At 43.1% G+C, this 19,763-nt stretch overlaps 1 pseudogene across 1 annotated transcript; it reads right to left on the bottom strand.

Annotated features, from left to right (window-relative positions):
• Positions 1 to 10,323: 10,323 nt before the first annotated feature.
• LOC144762840 (xaa-Pro dipeptidase pseudogene) lies at positions 10,324 to 11,579 on the bottom strand (annotated as a pseudogene). Its single transcript, XR_013596151.1, has one exon. The product of XR_013596151.1 is annotated as a xaa-Pro dipeptidase pseudogene (transcript).
• Positions 11,580 to 19,763: the final 8,184 nt, after the last annotated feature.

Raw genomic sequence — 19,763 nt, 5'->3', positions numbered from 1 at the left:
CCATCTTGCCTACAACATCCTGGCCTCCAGCAGCACTGCTGAGACAGAGCAGTTGTTTTCTGGGTGCCTGAGGGTAGCAGACTGGTGGTGCTGTGGAGGATCTGTGGGGGTTGTGTGGGCAGCAGGTAAGTGGTGCCACTGGGAGGCAGATTGTGTTGTAAAGACTTCCTAGGGATATGGGTTATTGCTGTGGGGTTGAGGGGCATACCCTCTCTCTTTTTCTTGTTTTCTACCCCCACTGCTACACCTGATGGCAGAGGGGATTTGTGATGTTTGCCTCTTCCCCTTTAAAGCTTAATGTTCTCTTCTCACATTCTAGTTCTGAGAACTTTCTTGTCTAGAAGTTCTCTCCATGTCAGTTGCTGTTGGCTGTTCATGGGATGAGGTTTATTAAACCCACCTACTTCTTAATCCCTGGTTTCCTCGTTTTATTATATATTTTATACTAATTTTACACTGGCGACGATTGGACGCCTCAACCTGGACAACATAGCAAAGAAAAATACCTCGCTTTCTCCTCCAGCGGCAGAAAAACGAAAAGAGAAGCGTCGACTTCCCAGCGGCTGATCCTTCACACTAGTAACGCGGTGAGGAGAGCAGGAGGACTATTTGTGGCATAAAGTTTTCGAGGGTTTCTAGCGGAGCCAATATATTGAAAGGAAAAGCATTTATTTGGTTGATGCGCAAAATTAACGTTCCTCGGCTTTGCTCGCGCTAGATCTGCCTCGCGCTGCTCTCAAAGCTGATCAGCGCGCATGTACGTCAGACGCTGACATGAGGTGAACGTGCGCTGCGCTTCAAAATCTTGGCAGCGTTGCGTTCCACTGCACAGTTTCATTTCTACAAGCACGCGGTGTTTCCCACGTCATAATGAATGCTTTGAAATACAGTATGCAAATAGTCTCTGCTGTAGAGTTTCTGCACGTCATAATAAGCATGTTGAATTACAGCATCTGAGGAAGAGGATATAAAGAACATTAACCAGAAGGCAATTCTAAAATTAGAATTAGCCTTTTATTGAAGTGTTCCACTTACTGAATTAACTCACCATATAGACAAAAGAATAAATAGCACTCTACAGCATCTGATAAACTATAAAGACTGGAAAATTTGGTAGGATATATATAAGAAAGTGAAAAGAGAGTCAGTTTAAATAAAAAAAAAAAAAAAAACATTTTTTTATGTAAGTAAACAAAGTATTTATTACTTACCTGGAAATTGAATTACATAAGTACACAAAATGCAGAATGTTACTCAGCCAGCATTTTTTCTGGTCAGTCCTGGTGAACCGAATGTGAAGTGGAAAAAGTGGAAAAAGATTTTAGCTAACTATGCAAGAGTATGTGGAACAAATCTCAGTGCCGAGAGAAAACATTCACTGTTATTACATTGCCTAGGAGGAGAAGGGCAAGACGTTCTTGAGCATTTACCTGATCTTTCAGCTGCAGAACAAAGAAACCTAAATGAATATGAGATTGCCATAGTACAACTAGATAGACATTACTTACCTAGACTCAGCACAATAATGGAAAGGTACCATTTTGGTCTGAGGGAACAAAAGAAAGATGAGTCCGTCGAGGACTATGTTTCGTCCTTAAGGAAACTTGCTTCCTCTTGCAATTTTGGTCAATCACTCGATGAGAGGATTCGTGATCAGTTTGTCTTAAGGTGTGCTCATGATGATATAAAAAAGGAACTTTGGTTAAAAGATGAGCCACCTCTTGAAGAAGTACTTGAGATTGCTAAACAAGTCGAACACATGACGAAATGTGTTAGTGAACTTAAAAAGGAGAAAGATAAACCCTCTCTTTCTGACTCTAAAGAAGAAGTAAAAGTTGATGAAACGATTTGCCAAGTCAAAAAAACTGATGGGACAAATCTTGATGAAAGAGCATTTAGACAAATGAACTCTTCGAATATTAGATTCTTTTGTTTTAGATGTGGCCAGGCTAATCATTTGGCTAATTCTCCTATTTGTCCTGCCCTGAAAACAACTTGTAATGTATGTAATAAAAGGGGTCACTATGCTAAATTTTGCAGGTCGAAGCCACAAAGCAATGATAATCCTAGGAGAAGATGGTCACAGCCTCATGTAAGATCAATTTGTTTTGAAGTGGATGTTGGTGAGTCAGATCATCCTTCATTTATGGTCAAAGTAGAGAATAACATGATAAATTTAAAATTCGATTCGTGCTCTAAAATAACTATAATAAATGAGGAGATGTTTAATAATTTATTTGCAAGGAAAGTAAAAATGTTTAAATGTGATATTATTCCCTTAGGTTATAGTGAAAAACCAATTTCTATGTTGGGTTACTTTTTGGCTGAAATTGAACTGGGATCTCGTATAATTGTAGGAAAAGTGTATATTTCAAAAAGAGGGGATGCATTATTGGGTTGGTTACATCAACGACAGTTGGGTGTCACACTTGATCCCAATGCTTCTCCTCAAGTTCAAGTTCAAGAAATATCTGATTCTCCCTGTACCACAAGTAATGAAAATTTATCTATTGCATTAGCAAAAAAAATTTCCAAATGTGTTTAGAAATGAGCTAGGATGCTTACGTGGGTATAAACATTTGATTAAATTGAAAGAGAATGCTATCCCTGTTGTGGCTAAAGTCAGGAGAATTCCCCTCTCAGAACAGGCTAAAGTACAAGATAAATTGAATAAGCTTATCAATAGCAACATCATTGTCCCAATTAAAGCTACACAATGGCTTGCTCCTGTTGTCATAGCGAAGAAATCCACAGGTGATATTCGTCTTTGCATTGATTTGAGGTCATTAAATAAGGAGGTGGTAGTTGATAGGTTCCCACTTCCTAATATCGATGAAATGATTTGCACCTTAGAAGGAGCGAGATATTTTACTACCCTTGATCTCGCTTCTGCCTACCACCAGGTAGAGTTAGATGATACATGTCAGGACTTAACTGCCTTCATTACACCGATGGGTACATTTAAGTTCAAAAGAATGCCGTTTGGCCTGGTTTCTGCGGCCTCAGTTTTTCAGAGGATCATGTCAAGAATTTTGAGAGGGCTAATTGGTGTAAAGTGCTACCAAGATGATCTGTTAATATATGGTGGCAGTGCTGATGAACATGATACTCGAGTTTCTATGGTCTTGAAAAGGTTAGAAGGTGCTGGCATGACATTAAAAAGGGAGAAATGCAAATTTGGTGTACAGGAGGTTAATTATCTGGGACATCGTATCACATGTAATGGTGTTTTCCCAAAGATAGAATTAGTGGAAACCATTGATAAAGTGAAGGAACCCATTTGCAAAGAGGAACTTCTTTCTTTTTTGGGTATGGTAGAATTTTATGGAAAATTCATTTTTAATTTTGCAGAGAAAACACATAACTTAAGAAAATTGACAGCAAAAAATTCTGTTTTTAATTGGTCACCTGATTGCAAATCAGAGTTTTTAAACTTAAAGAAAGAATTGAACAAGGCACCGTCACTTCATGCTTTTGTCCCTGGTCTGCCTACCATGTTGTTCACTGACGCAAGTGACAAAGGACTTGGAGCAGTGTTGGTACAAAAGAAAAATGGGAAAGATTCTTTGATATGTTGTTCTTCGCGTTGTCTCAGGGGATCAGAGTTGAATTACTCTGTAATAGAAAAGGAGTCTTTAGCAATTTTTTGGGCATTAAGAAAGTTGAGGAATTTGATCTGGGGGACAAAAATCTGTGTTTTATCTGACCATAAACCGTTAAAGGAGGTTTTTTCAAAAAAGGGTTTAGACGCAATCTCTTCTAGGATAAGAAGATGGATTGTTTCCTTACAAGAATTCGATTTTGAAGTAGAATATATTCCTGGAGTTGCGAATAAATCAGCAGATTGCTTATCTAGGTTGGTTGGCCATGAGAATTCAGAGCAGGATGAAGTGTGTGATTCAGAAGATATTGTAAATGTGTGTGAGGTGACTGACGGTGCCATTATCGAGTCTGAATGGAGAACTGAGTTGGAAAAGGATGAAGATATTTCAAAAGTTATTCTTTCTTTGAAGAATAATGCTCGTTTAGACAAACTTTGGTTGTTGGTTGCTGATGAGTTATCGGTGAGTGATGGTCTGTTAACTCGGGGAACTAAGCTGGTTCCTCCTCATTCTCTAAGGAATAAATTGCTGTCACATGCTCATAGTGGTCATTTGGGCATAGTCAAGACTAAAGAGTTCCTTCGCATGCAATTCTGGTGGCCTGGCATGGATTTAGAAATAGAGAGATTAGTCCGTGAGTGTCCAGAATGCTGCTCTAGTGACAACATTTTAAAGACAAGACAAATGCCATTGGTGAAGAGGGCGTTACCTGCTCATCCATGGGATGAGGTAGCAATTGACATTCTTGGTCCCCTCTCTGGGGTGTCTGATACTCCCTATCTTATTGTCTTAATTGATTTATACTCAAGATGGATTGAAGTCTCTGCAGTCAGGGACATCACGTCTAATTCTGTCATCAAATTTTTGGAGTCTATATTTAATAAGGAAAGCTTTCCTAACAGTCTGTTATCTGACAATGGTCCTCAATTTTGTTCTTCCATATTTACTGACTATCTAAAAAGATGTGGTATTAACCATAAAAGATGTTCTCTTTACCATCCTGAAAAAATTGGTGCTGTAGAGAGAGTCAATAGGACTCTGAAGGAGTCTATACAGCTTGCTCGCTCTTCTGGGCTAGATTGGAAGTCTACTTTACAAGACAGGATTAATGTTTATCGTTTTGCTCCCCACTCTACAACTGGCAGGTCTCCATTTGAACTGTTCAAAGGAAGGGTTCCCAACACGTTGTTGTGTCCTGGGTGGATGTGTCTTAACAAGGGTCTTGTTGATAATGATGTTAGCGATTGGAGAACTAAGGAAATTCTCAAACAGGATGCTAGAAAAATTAACTTTGATCTCAGGAAACGTGTATCTCCATGTGAGGTCAAGGTGGGGGATTTAGTAAAAATAAAGACCCCAGTAGGATGTAAACCTTGGTCCAAGTACACTGATGTTAGGTCTGTTGTCAAAATCTTTAAAAATGCTGTTAAAACTGATGATGGTAGAATCTGGAATAAGAGTCGTATTGTTGTTGTTAATGCTGAACTTTCTCCCTTTGATGACTACCAGTGTTGTGGTACTCGTTTATGCACTAACTTTCCTTCTCACAGGTCTACGTTTCCTTCCAGGAGAAGTCTAAGAGCACGGAAAGCACCATCTTATTTGAAAGATTATATTTAAGGTTGAGTTTTATTTGAGAAGTTTCTTCCTGTTATTTCTCTGATGTTTTAATGTTCTTTCTGCATAAGGAGGACATCTGATGTATTAATTTTCCTTTCTGTATAAGAGGGAGATGTGTGATGTTTGCCTCTTCCCCTTTAAAGCTTAATGTTCTCTTCTCACATTCTAGTTCTGAGAACTTTCTTGTCTAGAAGTTCTCTCCATGTCAGTTGCTGTTGGCTGTTCATGGGATGAGGTTTATTAAACCCACCTACTTCTTAATCCCTGGTTTCCTCGTTTTATTATATATTTTATACTAATTTTACAGGATTATATTTATGTTATCCTTTTTTTCTTTTCCACTGCATGCCTAAAATGTTCTCCATGGCAACACGCTGGTCATCTATGAGAAACTCTACCTAACATTTGGCTTTCTTTTAGGTCAAACCATGGGTTCAGTGTGTTTGCAGTAGTATATTGATTCTGATGCTCTAGGGGCTAAAGGCAATACTTGTTACATGGATTGCCAGTTGCCCTTGAGGTCCTTATGCCCTTGGGAACTGGTCTGACAGTATGCCAGCACAAAATCAGTAAGAAAAATTGTAATTCACACTAGAAATATATATTGAAATACATGTGGGGATGTTGATTTAATGAATGCTAAAGTGTTTCTAGACAAAATAGGGGGATGTACTGTTATGGTGGCCATAATAAAATATACAAATCTATTGTTGAAAAGCAATCATCTTCTCCAAAAATGGGGCAGGGTTTCACTCAGTTGATGGAAAGAAATGGGAATTATCGCAAAATATAGGTTTTCACTGTGTTAAATGTATTCCTCTCAGTAGCAGATTGTTATGAAGTCATGGGGCTTCGAGAAAGCTATGAAATACGTGAGGCGTAACTTCAAAGAGTACTGCCTGCCTGTTATTAAAAAGTAATGCACCTATGGAATGTGTGGCTCAACAATTTTCATAGCAAAGAGGAGCAGCTTCGCAGGGCTGGTTTGGATGTAGGATGGTGCAGTGGACAGATCATTATTTTCTGTCCCACTCTTGGAATAAATCCAAACTGAAGGACACCAAACCCCTGCAACATATCATCAACAGAAGACACAAAGGGCCTCATTTATGAAGCTGTGCGTCACTTTTACGCCACCGGTGCGTCACATTTTGTGACGCACCAGTGGTGTAAAAAATACGCCTTGTTGTGCCATATTTACAAAGTGACGCATCTACATAGATGCGTCACTTTGTAAACCCCTGCGCCACATTATACCTGCGCCAGGTATAATGTATGCAAGGGGGGCGTATTGACGCAAGGAAGGGTCGTAGAAGTGACGCAGTGAAATCTATGAGATTTCCCTGCGTCACTTTTAGGACGCCGTTGCGTCACAATCTTGCGCCTACCTCACAGCAGGCGTAAGACTGATGCAGGCCCTTTCACATGGGGCTTTCCCCATGTGAAAGGGCGCATTGCTGGAGTTGCGTCACTTTTGTGACACACTCCAGCAATGCGTCACTTTTGTGCTTACAAATACGTCAGAAATACTGACGTATCTGTAACTCCTTGCGACATGATGCGTCATACATTAAATATGACGCATCAGGAATGTCGAAAGGAGTGCGCACTGAGAAGTGACGCATCGCTGCTTTCACGCAGCGATGCATCATTTCTCATAAATGAGGCCCAAAGAATGCAGCCCATGCCACGTAAGGCACAGCAGTGCTATTTAACTGAGCTAAATTACTATGCAGCAGGTACCCCTCGAAACTGTCAAGTAACCTGACAAGGCAATATGAAAATAAAAGGAAATGCGATTTATGAGGAAAACACATGATGAGCTAACGAGAGAGCATGAGGACGCTGCCAGAGGGCACGGAATGTGAACACCAACAACAGTACAGTGAGGACACGGAAGACCAGTGCCGCCACCTGACCGTGGGAACGACAGTAAACAATGACAGCACACTGCAGGAGCAATGGGGATTTAAAGCCAATATAGAGCCAAAGGTTCACAGCGACTCACTTGCAAGAATGGGTTGCATAGTTTGGCAAAAACCTGTGCCAGCATTGACCACAGTGGTCAAGGACCCTAAAATGGATATAGACAACAGTAGCTGCAGGGTACTAATGCCAACATCAGGTTTCAAGAAGTTACGAAATGGCATTATCAAACAAATTCAGACTTCAGGAGCCCCAGAAACCAGTGCTGACATATCAGCAGGATCTAAAAACACTGATAGCAAAAAGCAATTGGCTGTATGTCAGGACATGCCCGCAGGAACAACAGCCCATTCTGCAGGTCACACGCCCAAAGCCAGCTGGCGAGGGAAAGGAGTCAGACCTGGTGGTTCACATGAACTAAAAAGACAAGAACTGCTCAAACATTTGTTTAATTGGAAGAGAAAAAGAGGTTGCCTGTTTTAGTCAAGCCTGCACAAACAAACGCTACTGCATGAGTTTTTGCTTGCAAGCCTTTTGTGTTCAAAAATGGGCTTGCAACACACCGATTGCTTACCATTTGTTGGCATCAGTGTCACTTTTCTTTGTTGCCTTCTAATTGGGCAGCGCTTGCCGTGCATCACTTCCCTTTCTTTCTGTGGCACATGGGTCAAGCACAGATACATTTATTTTAATCAGTGTCCCTCCCCTGTCCATCCACTGATTGCACTGTGACTGAGGTCCACCCCCCCTGTGCATGGTGCTTCTTCCCCTTCCACCCACCCCTTCTCCATGTTGCTTGCCCATACCCCCACCTCTTTTCCCATCCTTTTTGCTTCTGAAAGTGTTTATCTCCCTCTAGTGCTAGCGAATTTTTTTTCTAAATGGCCGCAGACAAGTCAAATACGCACTAATCAATTGCTTTCAGTTGTGCGATTCTTGTGTAGCAAGCAGGGGCGGTGGGTGACATTTGAAAGTGGTGGGGCGCAAAGTGATTCACATACAGCACCGTAGCGAGCGAGCGCAGCGAGCGTGCCCGAACCTCAAAAGGGGGGTTGGGGGGATAACCCCCCCCCAAGAAAATTTTGAAAGAAACGAAGAAAAATCGTGCATTTTCAAGCAAATTTGAGAAAGCAGGAAGGTTAATAAAGCAATTGTGAAAGTGCAGTTATTACATTAATAGATGGCATAACATAGGTAGCTGCATATTCAGTATAACCACAGAGCTTCATACATTCACACTTGTAAAAGCCTCTAATGTGAGCCATGATGTCTTGCCTAAGGCGCAAACTGGACTGATTAAGGTAATGCATTTTAAATATAAAATGGAAATGTGAAAGGAGTGTGTAGGAAGACTTCATGGACATTGTTGGTAATTTAAACACCATTATTCAGCTCATGGATATCTTCTAATAGTTATGCGCGGCCGCTTGCCTCTCTAAAGGCATAGAAAATCCTCTGAAACATCACACATGATGCATTCTAATATGTTACAAGTCATGCACTAGGCTGCCTTTTTAAGTACATTAAGCACGTACAGGGATATTATTACAGAGTAAAAATATTTGATGTAAACAAGGGAGTAGCCAGAAAAAGAAAATATGCCCCAGACAGGCTTAGAGGGAGAGCTCCCCCTGAGGGAGTTCTAAAACATATTTCCTGCCCCATCACCCTTTGCATAACTTCAACACTCTGAAACACGTCGCTTCATAAACATGGGCAAGAAACTTGATGGAGCTGTGAGGTCCTGCGACAAAGGCAGCGTTACTCTTCCTATAAGCCGGGAAGCTTAGTGTTCCTGAATGACATGCATACATGTGTACCTAAAGTTGTGATGTACCCGTAAATAAAACAAGGTATATAACGCATGCTTAGGTAAAACATACTTTCACCGATGGCTATCTTAACGCGGAAAAGCGGATGCTATTGTTATCCAACTCAACGGTATTTATTTTATCGACCTTAGAAAAATGAAAGGCTAAGTGGGCAAGCTAGGATTGGAACATGTGATCATGGAGTCCAACAGAGAGCTATGACATAAATGCTTTAGACCACAGACCATCGCTGTTTTGGAGATGTGTTGGTGGGAGGGGCAGAGAGGGCATGGCCACAGACTACTACTGGATAGTTTTGCATGTCTGAAATCTAAGTAATACTGCAACACCTAGAGACAAGGCCACTGGAATTATGCGGCAGGGAAGGACCAAAGTATGTGGCAGGGTTGGCTAGATTATGCATCAAGAAAAGTCAAATTGTGCAGTGTAATGTGCCACACTCTGATAGTATTACTTCATAACTTTGACAGTTTTACACATGGTAACGGCGTTAAGGCAAATATTTAACCTTACTAATCCCCGATTAACGCAGAAAACGCTGCGGCAACAGAATCGCATAATTCTGGTGGTCTTGTCTATAGGTGTGAAACAAACTAGTGATGCAGAGACCTTGTCTGAATGTTGCAAGTGACCTCTAACCTTCAGAGCTCGCAGTGTCACTTGAACTTTGCCAGAGACGTCCAGCGCATTAAGCCTCTGACAGTGACGCATAGGCTTGGCAGTGGCAGAAATCAAGCAACGTTCTTTAAAACTGGAAGATCTGGCTACAGAGGTGGACTAGAAATAAGTTAGTTGAAAAGTTGCAGAACCGCCATGATCCTAATATTCAAGTGATCTACATTTTGAGAAACCTGTAAAAATTGCAAAATTGATCCCTCTGCTACCATCGGCGCAGCTATCAAACTCAGCTTTCATGTGAACTACACTGGACGCCTTCTCTCAAAGTCAACACATACATGATAATAATAACAAATAACAATTCATGCCTTTTTGCAAACGCGTCACATAACCCACACAGCAATAACTCCTCCAACAACGTTATGAGTGCTATCAGCAGAAGCAGCCTATCCAGATGAATGTGATTATCGACAGTTAATCAAAGAAAGCAGTTACACAGAATGCATAGTTTATATCTGAATCACCTTAGAGGGATGATCATCTTATAAAAACAGATATTCAGTAATGTTCACATTGTAAAAATCAGCATTTGCATTTCACCAATTCATGCGCTCTTGCATTTCAGAGGTTGCTGAAAGGCTTTGCATAGGAGAAGTTGTCATCACAACACTGTAGCTCTGCAAGAAACGCCAGACACAGACGGCTGCTCAGAGCCAATGTCTGAATCAATCTAGCAAGTTTAGAACTTTACACTGGCAATGGGATTGTGCGGGGTCTGCCAGTGCTTGGTGGAGCAAGTGATCAATAAAGTAAATTCCTGGTTCAATTGTTAGCACCATGCCTTCCTGAAGAATCCGTCCAGTACGCAAGCTTTTGAGACCAGGCTCCGTACTCCGTTCAACTCCCTCTGGGTAGCCTCCAACATTATGCATGTCAATGCCAAGAAAATGTCCCATACCATGTGGCATAAATATTGCACCCAGATGAACTTTCACCAGTCATCCACGGTGCCTTTCAAAATGCCAATTTTGGTCAGTTCTTCCAGATGAACTCTGTCTGCTAGACGATGCACATCTGGCCAGGCAACACCTGGTTTTACTGCCTTCATGACAGCACGTGATGAATGAAGCACAGCTTCATAGATGGCCTTCTGATCAGGAGTGAATTTTCCATTCGCAGGGAACGTGCAGGTGATGTCTGACCCATAGCAGTGATATTCCCCTCCCATATCAAACAAGCACAAATCGCCATCAACAATGGTCTTGTCATTTGGGGCTCCAGCATGCCCGTAATGCAAAATGGATGAGTTGTCTCCACTGCCACATATGCAAGTGTATGACGTGTGCCGCATGCCTCCACGTTTATAGCAATAATGCAGGAACAGGCTTTCCAATTCGTACTCTTTCATCCCCAGTTTAGCCGCTTTCATAACCTCTTTATGGGCCTCGCTGGAGATCCTGTTACTGTAGCGCAAGACTTCCAACTCCAAGTCGGTCTTAATTACACGGCACTCCACTATTTCTGGATGAAGAATTTTGTTGTTCACTTGAAATTGGCAAATTCCCTCAAATGAAGCTTCTTTGCAGACATTTCCACTATCGGTATTAATGCCACGCAGAGTAAGAAGAACGGACGGGTTCCTTGATGCCAGGACACTGGAAATCTCAACTGTATAGTGCACTTCATCCACTTCATACTTCTTTTTGAAATAATCCCGTGGGTGAATCTTTCAATCTTTCCCATCCAGACTGCATAGCTCTCGGGGAGTTTGGGAACAAAAAGTAACGATTTTCCTGTTTCGACATCAATAGCACCGAAGCAGTCTGCTTCTGTTACTCCAAAGGTCCAATGAAAGAAAGACTCCTGGCGAAAAATAATCCCAGTATCTGTGCAGTATCTTTGGGTCTCTTCCCCTCCTTGCAGCATAACAATGGAATTCTTCTGGACATCTTTGTTCGCTCTCAGTCTTGCTAGAAGCCGGTTTCTGTTTCATGCAAAGAGCGCAACTGGAACCTTATGGGTTTCATTCCCCAGCCAAAAGTATGGTCCTCTACACATGGTTGCATCTCATGCCAAACTCGGAGCCCCTATCTTCGTATCCACAGCGGTGCTTAACGAGACTCAACAGTTAATCACAGCCAGCAACATGAATGCTGTAATCACACAATTACTGCCTGGAAGTTTCATTTGGCAGGCAAAGGAAACGTATTCGTTGCATTTTTTTTACACTGCTCTGAAACTTTCAGGGAAATGGAGTTTCTCGCACTGCAATGGCTGGGTACTGATACCCGAATGGAGAACTTATTTGTTACACAGTTGGCGTCATATACCACTATGAAAAGCAAATTTCAGAATATATCCTGCTTAGCCCTAATTACAACCTTCTTGGAGCATCTAACTTGTTGTGGAGGGTAAAACGCTGTGTATTCTGCGACCCTCACAGTAGTCCATGATTCAATACATTGATTACAGGAGACATTTGACATCAGCAGACTGAATTTACTACCTAGTAGAATCTGCAATGTTCCCGAGTGGAAAAGATGAGAGGGTTAAGGCATCTGGAGCTCTTGGAAAGGATAGGGTAGAGTGTGGGTTCAATGAGGAACCCCTTTCACAAAATGTTTACTTTGTCTGTTTTCAGAAATCATATCCGTGATTTTGACATCAAATTTTAGGCACCTTTATGCCAACCAGAATAGTTAGTCACACAGCGCACATAATACATAAACACAAAGGAATTTAAGGAGCACTGACAAGACCCAATAAGGCTCTCTGACAGAAAAGTCTGCAGCTAGCACTGTGTTTTTTGGCTGGGCTGCAAAAGAGGTCACAAGTGGTTCTGCTGCATTCTTTTGCCTAAAGCCATTTCAGTCGCTGAGGATTCCCTAAGTGGAACAAGCATTGGCATAGCCAATAGGTCTCGCCTTCGGGATCTTTTAAGTTTTTAGTTATGTTTTATATTATTGCATGTGAAAGTTCTAATAAATGTGTTAAAACTTTCACATACAATAATATAAAACATAACTAAAAAGTGAGAGCAGGGGTGCAGAGAGTAGAGGCAGGGTGCTGTGGCATAGAGAGCTAAGCAGGCAGAAGGTACTGGAAACACGGGGTGAGAGCAGGGGGGAGGGGGGAAGAGAGTAAAGACAGGGAGCAGGGTGCTGTGGCATAGAGTCGGACAGGCAGAGGGCACCAGAAGCACAGGGTGATAGCAGGGGCGGAGCAGAGACTAGAGACAGGGTGCTGTGGCATAGAGCCGGACATGCATAGGGCACCAGAAGCAGGAGGTGAGAGTGGGACAAAGAGTAGAGATAGGGAGTAAGCAGGGTGCTGTGGCTTAGAGCCGGACAGGCAGAGGGCACCAGAAGCACCGGGTGAGAGCAGGAGAGGGCAGAGAGCAGAGAAAGTGACGGGCAGTGGTGGGGTTCCCGGGACAGGGAGTAGGGTGCTGTGGCTTAGAGCCGGGCAGGCAGAGGGTACCGGAAGTATGGCGTACAGAAGGATTGTGAGCGCTGTAACCCTAGAAGGTGTGTGCAGAGGCGTGAGGCACTATACTCCTGCCCAACAGAAGGATTGTGAGAGCTGACACCTGTGTTTCATCACTTCTACTACGGCACCTGAAAGTGATCAGAAAAGGTGACTTTCCGAAGCACGAGCTCGGTTTTGCTAGCTACCGAGTAGGAAGGGGGCGGAGCTGTCAGTCAAACCCCTGGACTCCACTTTCAGAAGATCCCATTCAATGCTCTTATGGGACAGTAGTTTATATCTTGTTGCCTCTGCATTTTTCAGGACGACCTGGCCTGACACTGGGGGTCAGGGTAATTACAGCTTTTAAACAAAGGTGCCTTTAAATTTCAAAAGTTTGTTTATTTGTTTATGCTCCTCTTCAAGCAGCGTGGCTTGTGTTCCTGCAGCAAGAGAATTACTGTTCGTTTATGTCTGTCCTGACACAACGATTAGGAAACAGAGCCTGGGAAGTCTGCAACGACCGTCTCTGCAAACAGCAGTAAAGCATGCGATGCGTTAGGCAGATAAGAATCGCAAGTTCACTATATAGCTGCTGCCGCGATTCTGCGCCTGTGTGGCGTTTTTCGAAGTGGGTGGGTTTATGACGGCCCCCAGCCGTCATCAGCACACGAGCCCCGTGATGCATGACGGCTGGGGGCCGTCATCAGCATCGAAGGGGTTAAAGGATCAAACTCCACCCATGAGTAAAAACATTCATAAGGATAGGCAGCATATGCATTAACAACAAACGTTATCTCACTCTCGTGTTAGGTACACCCCTACCAAGGAGAAGGTGTGTGACTGGTGCCCTGTAGTTTGGACCTATCGGAATAGGAGCTTGCCCCATTTCCAATAAACAGATTCAACAAATATGAGAATTCAGAAACAGAAATCAAAATGGAGAAAAACCTTTTATAGGTCTAGCACTTGACAAACCTACAGTAAATCGAAGTACCTAGTTAAGCTGAAGGAGGTGCCCAGTATTACAAAGGATAGATGTCTTCACTATTTGTAAAATGTGGTCTCTTGACTGTGCCATCCAAAATTATTCCCGGGCCTAGAAAATCTATGCCCCTCAGACGTGTGTCAAATGAGCCGTTTTCTAGATTGTACTAGAATGGCAGTGTTTGTTTTTCTTAACTCTCTGGGACTAAGGACTCAGTAAATGTGTCAACCTAAATAAAATAAAACATTTTTTTCTGCAACCACCCCACAACCAACTGAGTAATATTCGAGTGAAGTGTGTTTCAGGTAACGATAAATCCCATGAGATAGTACAGGGATATTTAGTGGAAGCTCAAACCCACTTTCGTTAAGAAATAACACGCTCAAGAGCACTAGGTCTAGAGGAATGCATTTTAAAGATTTATATTAAAATCATAAACTTAAAAGCACACAAATTGCAATCACAATAAAGACAAATAAAATGGAAGCAGTTACATTTACAGAAAGCGTGAACAAGAGACAGAACGCCAACAATGATTGCAATTATACATTTAGAACTATTCTACCCCTATTCTGCTACTTCTACGCACTATGCTTATTCTAGCACAGCAGAAAAAAAAACTATTTCGAGTTTCAGAGATGGTTCACAACTGCATACCTGTTCGAACAATATGGCTTGTTTTCAATATAAACGCAAAGCCTGCTATTCTTGTCTCTAGGGGCCAGCGGCACTTATAAGTTCAACCAGCTGAGAGGCAATGGCTAAGTGCCTCCCAATAGCCCTAAAATATAATTGGTGATATGAACAATTAGCTGAGATTGCAATGATACTTTTTCACTTATTTTCATTCTGCAAGACATTGTTCCTTTGAACAACAATAAACGAGACACATAGCTAACAACCCTCTCATCAAAAATCAATAATAAATAATACAAGACAAAAAAGTCCGCACTTAGATTAAATACTGTGAATATATTCAAGCAATGCTTGACTATCACTTCGAAGAAAATAATAACATAAGCTACATGTGCTTTCTATTATTCACACATAAACATGTTTGATTGAATGACACAAATACATTATGCAGGGGAATACCTAGGAGTGGAAAGACATAATTTTCATGACAAAGTCACCCACATCTCCTCCCTTGCCCAGCCCTGTCCCTCCAATCACCAGCACTACCATGCCTGCAATGAACACATCTATTGACCAAGAGATTTCCTCACCTCCATGTTATGCCTCCTGTTCAGAGAGTTTGTACACACGTAGCACTGTATTTACACATATGAGGCATTCGGCCATGTTTTCATACTTATGCTAACTTTACCTACCGGAAGTGAGCATCTACAGTGCGGCTGCTTCTGTATCTTGGCTCCTGAGGCGTGAAATGCCATGAAGAGCTTTCTCAGACGAAACTGTTTACATATCTTCAGACTGCCTTCCTTTCTCGACCCCGTCCCAAACACCTCTGGCTTCCCCCTTCCTTGGACTTCCCGCCTCTATGACTCAGCAGCAACGAAGGCCGGGCCACCCCCACGCGCGGCATCCAATGGGATGCTGCGCCGGTGGACCAGCCAATCCTGGCTAGGGGGGCACATTTTGCCCTCGCCCTGTCGCCCTTTGGAGACCCGGGCTGTGGCACTGTGGCAGGCGAAGAACAAGCACCCCTGGGTCCCGCTGGGGAACTTACAGTGCGCATGCTTGAGAAAGTTGCCAACTTTCCCAAGCATGAGCACTGTAAGTTCCCCAGACTGCGCACTACGTCTGCTGCAGCCTGAGTGTGTGGACTGTCACTCAAGCTGCAGCAGGCCACCCCCCCTGGCAATTCCCGGCGGCTGATTGTTCAGCGTGTAATGTATTTTATTTAGATACAGCCGGCAGCCGCGATGCGTCCATGGTGGCTGGTGGGGCTACGCCCCTACGCCCCAATGGACGCACCGCTTGCCCTCCCATAGCATTGAGGGTTTGTATTCCTCTGTGCATAGCTGCAAACACTCAGGTACTTCAAAGCTAAACAGTTTTTTTTTGTTTAAGCATTCTGATTCTTCTCTTAACATTAACATTTATTTTTTAGCAGTACAATCTTGTTTCTGAAATGAATTACCTGAAGAATTGGTTTTACTCGTACCAAACTCATCTGAAGAGCAGGGCGGGGGCTAGGTGCCCATTTTCCTGCAATGTATCATTTGGATGCCACTTCCTCCTTCTCTGTCTTCTCAAATGTCCAACTTCCTCTTTGCAAGCAGCCAAATGGCAATTGAAAGTGCGTCTGTGTATTGCATGTGGCCATTTGCAGGATCTATTGGTTAGGGGAGTTCGACTTCTACATGCAGCCATGGGCAAGTACCATTTAGTTTATGTATTTAAAATGTTATTGTATTATACTATAGGTTTTTTTTTTTAGGTAGGGGTTGTTTTATTTTGACCTTTTGGAGGGAGGGGGTCTTTTCTTTAGAGCTTTTGTAGGGAGGGGTGTTTTACTTTGGAGTTTTGGAAGGAGGGGGTGTTTTATTTTTGTAATTTTTTGGTGAGTGAAGTGGTGGAGCACTTTACTCGCCTGACCACTTTCAAAGGGTACCAGCCGCCCCTGTGTATATGGTTAAAAGCAGTGACAAAGCGAGACCTATTGGCTTTGCTAATGCCTGTTATTTTTTAACTCTTGACAGCAGCTATTTTGATCTCTCGCCATCTGAGACATTCTTATCAGTCTTTAGCTGCATATGTTCTGACTAAAACATTATATCTGCTTTGTGTTTAAATTGGCATATTCAATACTCTGTTAAATTACCTGTAGGTATGCAAAAAAAGAAGGCACAGCTGCTCAAAATTCGAATTTCATAAGTAACCTTTAAGGAGATATTTCCCCCATTTACATTCAGAAAGAAGATAATTTGTTCTTAGCAACACATGTCGACACAACATGTTGCAGACTCACTTTTAAACGAAATTAAATCTATTTGGTGATTGCATTTGCATTACTTTTAAACAATTTTGACAGCTGTAAATGTGCTAAATGTTTTACAAAGTTGCATACATTTCAAATCTGAAATGTAAGTTTGAAAGAGGTATTTGCCCTGCTTGCATCTTAAAAACAAGTTTATGCTTAAAAGCGTATGTTACGGCCACCTTTATTTTTCTCACTGATGCAAAGAAATAGCTGCTCTAGGAAAGACCTGCCAAGTTCATTTTCACAGTGGCAGATAACGTATGACAAAATCAATGGATACTCTGAATATGGTTATCTAACCTCCTTGTCTATATTTGTATCAGTTATACTGTTAACCCCTTCCGTGCTGGCCGACGGGAGCACTCCCTCCCTTGTGCTGCCAGCCCCGCCCACACAATGGAACACCCGCACGCGGCGGAAAAAACGCTGCGGTTCAGGCGTTAAGCGGAATTTTAAACTGTGTTTGTAACGGGAGATAATCTTTTTTTTTTTGCAGAAACCATGTCTCAGATCCAATTGCCAACACCACATTCAATTTTCTGCGGAATCCTATGACTAGCTGACCAGCTCCAAAGCCTTACAATTCTTTTGGTTTCATTATGACCCTTCTTCACCCTCATGGACTAATTATGAATTTTGTGGTCCATCGGTCCGCTGAACCCATGGTGGCAATCCTGCCATTGCCACATTGTGGCACCATGCAACACATTATGAGTGTGATGGTTGGGCCACGACAGGAACGCTGCAGCTGCAAGTGGTGCAGCGGTCAGGCAGAGTAATATGCTGGCGGTGCCACTGCAGCACCGCCAAACACATTGCGAGTTGCCTTTTCACCAGCGTTTCTATGGCGGTGAGCGAGCCAGGGGAAGGGTGGCAGAGAGGCAACTCAGGGGATCCTTACAGGTCCCTCTGTTGTCTCTGGGCCAAGTGGGTGCATGCAAGGGGGAACATGCTATGCCCCTCTGGTATTGCACCATCCTGTTCCTGCACAGGAAGCAGTGCATGAGGGTTCATTTCTTCCCGTGCAGGAACATGCTGCGACAGTCCCATGGTGGTGTCTTTCTAAGGCTGTCCTCTGAGCCTTAGAAAGGCACCACCATGAGACCGCCGCAACACCGTCCACCCAGTCTGGATTCAATTCAGAATCTGACGGGCGTTCTCACAATGGGCATTGGGCTCCGCAGGAGGACCACCAAACTTATAACTAGGCCCTCAGTCTAATTTTGTCAATCACAAGGAGCTATAACACTTGCTTTGTTTGTGTAGAAGGGATATCCTCGCCAAGGCAAGGCCACCCAAAGCATGGGGTGGAGGAGACTTTATGGCAGGACCGGAGGCTAATCTTATTGCAATCTTCTTTTAATTAGCATACCACCGCCACTTTAAAGAACATCGAACATTTTGACACAAAGAAATACCAACCCAATAAAAGGTCTGAACACTAGTAACTCTTCCTTATTTGTTTGGCTGCTGCAGCTAAGATAAGTTTTACCTTAAGCTCTCTGTTCCGCTACCTACTCTCACATTTCCTTCACGCCTAACTATCTGTGCTCTTTGAGCTCATACTGTAGTGCGGTATCGCTATTTTACAAGTCTTTTTCTACTGCTTTAATGCCTGTTTTGACATTATAATTGTTCTTTTCTTTCCTTTATTGCCTTTCTCTCTATTCGAATAGCGCTTTCACCCAACGTTTCTACTTATGCTCGACTGCTGTTTTTCGTAATAATTTCGCACTGCTCTAATGCCGTTTTGACATTACAATTGTATTTCTTATTTTCCCTTATTGCCCTTCTCTTATTTCGGCTGCCGCATTCACGTAACGTATTACCCTTTATTCTATTTTTTCCCATTTTTCGCCTTGGTTTTAAACTATATCTCAGAACATGGTTTGGGCCCTAACTCCCCACATTTTACACGGTTTATTTTTAAATTCCTCACCTTGAAAGATGATCGGCGCGCCATGGTAACCTCCATGGTTACCGTACGCGCCTCACGGCCGCGTTGCTAGCATCTCCAATAATGCTCTGAACCCGGCCGTGCCTTTGCCTGCTCCCTGCCCCACCGGGCATCCTTGCAACCCCAGTCTGAACTTCCGCTTCGGATCCTTCTGGAGACTAACAGACTCACGTGGATTTGATTTCGATTTTGGCAGGGTATGCTCAGACGTGAGTCCCTTGCTCACTTTGCCACTGGAGTCAAGCAAGCCCGGCTGAAGACAGCTGTAATGCCAGAAACCGGTCCTGGGAAGCTTGATTCCAGTCCAGGGAAGACATGGCTCGGCAGTTTGGGCTGGACTGTTCCCATGAGGCACAGGGTCAGACTGATTTGCACATGGCCATGTCTGAACTGGGGTGGCGGAGTGAGCTAAAGAACGGTGATGGATTAAACCCAGATCAGTTGACTGGGGGTGAGTGTTTGTATTGTCAACGCTCCGTCCATCATCACCTTTGGTTTTTCTTTGTTCGCCATAAGTTGGCAAGGTATGCTCAGACGTGAGTCCCTTGCTCACATTGCCACTGGAGTCAAGCAAGCCCGGCTGTAGGCGGCTGTAATGCCAGAAACCGGTCCTGGGAAGCTTGATTCCGGTCCAGGGAAGACATGGCTTGGCAGTTCGGGCTGGACTGTTCCCATGGGGCACAGGGTCAGACTGATTTGCATATGGCCATGTCTGAACTGGGGTGGAGGAGTGAGCTAAAGAACAGTGATGGATTAAACCCAGATCAGTTGACTGGGGTGAGTGTTTGTATTGTCAACGCTCCGTCCA

The sequence above is a fragment of the Lissotriton helveticus genome, chromosome 6, assembly GCF_964261635.1.
Source record: "Lissotriton helveticus chromosome 6, aLisHel1.1, whole genome shotgun sequence".
Lineage (NCBI taxonomy): Eukaryota > Metazoa > Chordata > Amphibia > Caudata > Salamandridae > Lissotriton > Lissotriton helveticus.
Note: the sequence above shows the minus strand (reverse complement) of the source record. Positions and strands in the feature narration are given on the sequence as shown.